The sequence below is a fragment of the Cyprinodon variegatus genome, unplaced genomic scaffold, assembly GCF_000732505.1.
Source record: "Cyprinodon variegatus isolate N-32 unplaced genomic scaffold, C_variegatus-1.0 Scaffold719, whole genome shotgun sequence".
Classification (NCBI taxonomy): domain Eukaryota; kingdom Metazoa; phylum Chordata; class Actinopteri; order Cyprinodontiformes; family Cyprinodontidae; genus Cyprinodon; species Cyprinodon variegatus.
This window is the reverse complement of record NW_015151172.1, coordinates 272,499-275,567: the sequence shown is the minus strand read 5'-3', so window position 1 is coordinate 275,567 and position 3,069 is coordinate 272,499. Positions and strand designations below refer to the sequence as shown.

Below are 3,069 nucleotides of genomic sequence, written 5' to 3'. Positions count from 1 at the left end.
GGGCCGCAGTATGACTAAGTCCGCCTCTGCTTGTAGTGCCTGTCTGTCTATCTGTCTGTCTGCCACAGAGTCTATTTTTAGCCCCAGTAGTCTGGTCACGTGGCAGGGGGAGGACGTCAATAATGTTGTTGTTGGTGGGAGAGAGAGTGCGCGAGGGAGAAAAAACGGCCATACTGTAAATATGGAGGAGTTGAAACGGTAGAAGGTGAGACGCATCCTGAGTTACAGTATTTTCTGTGGCAACCCAAAGGCGCTTTGGATCCTGCTGAGGCAGGAGGGGACGCGCACCGCAGCGACCGCATCCCGATAGGAAACGACCTGGTCTCCGCCGAAAGTCACGGTACTGTGCGTGCGTGGATGCTTGTGACCATTCAGCGGCAGGATTCGCTTGTTAAACGTTTTCTTTTCTTCCCACGGATGGAAGAAGTGCAAATTTGCCTGTTTTTATTTTCCCTGATGGCAGATTTAATGTATCGTTGTGCGTATAAAGTGTGTAATAAGTGCTACAGCTAGCTAAAGGACAGAAGCTTTCACCTGACAGATACAGCAGCTAACCAGCTTGATAACAGTACAGGTGTTTGCTGATAGATACCGCAGCTTGCTCAGTCTGCAGGGGAACTAACTAGGTAGAGCTAACTGGACTATAGCTAACTATCAACGGCCAAAGGACCAGGCAGGATGTACAGTGCAAGCATAAAGCTAACAGATGGCAGCAATTAACTCCACTGATGTCTTAGAACAAGCCAACTTGTAAAGGACCGCATCCTCCAGGCTCCATCTCCACAGTTTCCCAGTGGGAAGATCATCTAAGCAACAAATTGGTCACCCCTACATCTATAAATTATATTCTGCATTACGATCAGGTTACACTGTCTTTATTACAGTTTTTAAAATTCAGTTCAATTCAGTTTATTTCTATAGCACCAGTTCACGACACATGTCATCTGAAGGCACTTCACAGTTCAACCAGATCAAAGTTTTTTTCTATCTAAGGAAAACCCGGTGATTGCATGGACTCATTGGCTGGAAGGCAATCCCTCACACTGAGCATGCTTGTAGCGACAGTGAAGAGGAAAAACTCCATTTTAACAAGAAAAAAACCTCCAGCAGAACCAGCGTTTAGTGTGAACGGCCATCTGCCGAGGCCGACTGGGGTTCAAGGAGACAGAAGCAGAGATAAAAAAAGAAGCATAGATACAAAAAGCAACTCTAAAAGGCGTCCCCGTCCAGGAAACACACAGCCAGGCGGATGAGCTCCCATGTCAGAGGATGAAGAAAGCACATCCAGCCAGTCACAGAATCTGCAATCTATAAACAATGGTGATTAGATTGAGATATTTTCCAGATTTAAGTTTCTTTTCCCACACTGCCCAAATATATGAAGTATTTACTGATCCCAGGCGTAATGGCTACATTTAAACAAAAAAAAGCATGTTCACTGCTTATTTACTTACTGTTTCAACAATTCAACAAATTAAATAAAAACAAGCAAATAAAACCTCTTTATAGGGGATAAAATGTACTGTATGAGCAAATGAAAAATATAGTTTTATTTTGAATAAAGCTGTGCCCTTGTTCAAATAATTTATTTATATAATGTCTATTATGGTTATATGTAAAAGTCAGTCCAACAATTGGCGATGGATGTTATATGTATTCATGTAGGTGACTTGGTAGACAATGACAATCACACCCTCAGAGCTCCTCTTCATGCACTTGCCCGGTGGGCAAATGCAATGATCGCAAAGAAAAAAATATTTATCACTCAAAATTACTTACTAAAATTACTAAAATCACCGACATTCAATGAAAACGACCCAGAAGCGCCATTTTTGTTAATTTGTACACATTCTCGTGTGATTTGGAAAAGCCGCGTGATTTTCCGCCAGATGGCGTGATTTTTGTCAGGGAATTGGCGTGAATCACACATTTTTTTTTTACTTAGCAGGCTCAAAAACAACCACAAGGCAAAAAAATGTATGTACAGTAACACACCCACAACCTATTTTACCCTCCACCCAGATAACCCTAGATTAAAAATTATCGGTCAGGGATTAGGAAAATTGGCATAATTGTATGCCATGCGCACAGTGTAAATATGTCTATCATATGGCAGTCTTCTGTACAGCGATGCAGGTCATACATTAAAAAATTTTCATACTGGGCAAGTAAAAATTGTGTCTGGGCCAATTTAAATGTGAAAGTCACTTGCCCAAAGGGCAAGTGGTAAAAATCCTGCACAATGATGTGTGGAGGTCCAATGTGAAAGGAAGGCTGCTCCCTAAAGTCCCCTGTGCAGCCTTAACCACCCTCTGCAAAGCCATCCTCTGGGCTGCATTACAGCTGCTGCGCCACATGAGGATGCCAGTACAGGGAACGCGGTCCACCACACAGTATTAAACTTCCTCAGGACTTACCTCTTGAGTCCAGCTCTCTACAGATTCCTTATTTAACAATTATTTAACAATAAGAAATACATAAAGTGTTAAAATCTAAATAAAACTAATTATTAATTCAATAAGAAATGCTTTAAATGTTGCAAATAAATTGAGTCATGTTTAATTTTCTTTGATGCACTGGAGAAATCAAAGAATGTGATCCTAAAAGTGCTGTGTGCCTTGTCTTAGTGACATTACGTTTGTGTAGGCAGGTGTATGATGGACTCTAGGAACTTGATGGTGTGAGATATTAGGACAAAAGGTCACTGAGAAATGTATCAAGTGTACTTTGCAGTATCTCTGCCTCGACTGTTTATATCCAAGATTATCCATGTCACAGAAACAGCGCAGGGGTCTGGAACCGATGGCACCACCCTGGCCACCCACTCACCAGTGGAAATTGTGGTAGCATCAGTTTAGCATTTCATCCCATTATGCACAGCCAGCGACGTAACATTAAAAATCACACAATAAAACAAGATATGAGTAGGTCTTTACTTAAAGGAATAGTACACCCAAAACATGATTAGCCTTCATTTTCTACTCACCCCCATGCTGAACAACACCCTGGAGTACTTTTTTGATATCTCAAATGCATCTGGAGATCTGGGAGGCTTCTTGCTGTCTGCTG

General features: G+C 41.8%; 1 protein-coding gene across 2 annotated transcripts in view; it reads left to right on the top strand.

The window, feature by feature from the left end:
* The first annotated feature begins 99 nt into the window (after positions 1-99).
* hdac5 (histone deacetylase 5) overlaps positions 100-3,069 on the top strand; it is an 86,682-nt gene continuing 83,712 nt past the window's right edge. Inside the window, exon 1 of one of the 2 annotated variants that reach the window (XM_015395022.1) lies at positions 100-205. The gene's annotated coding sequence lies outside the window, so the exon portion shown is untranslated. Of the gene's footprint in view, positions 341-3,069 lie in introns of both variants that reach the window. The other variant, XM_015395021.1, reaches the window with a different exon arrangement.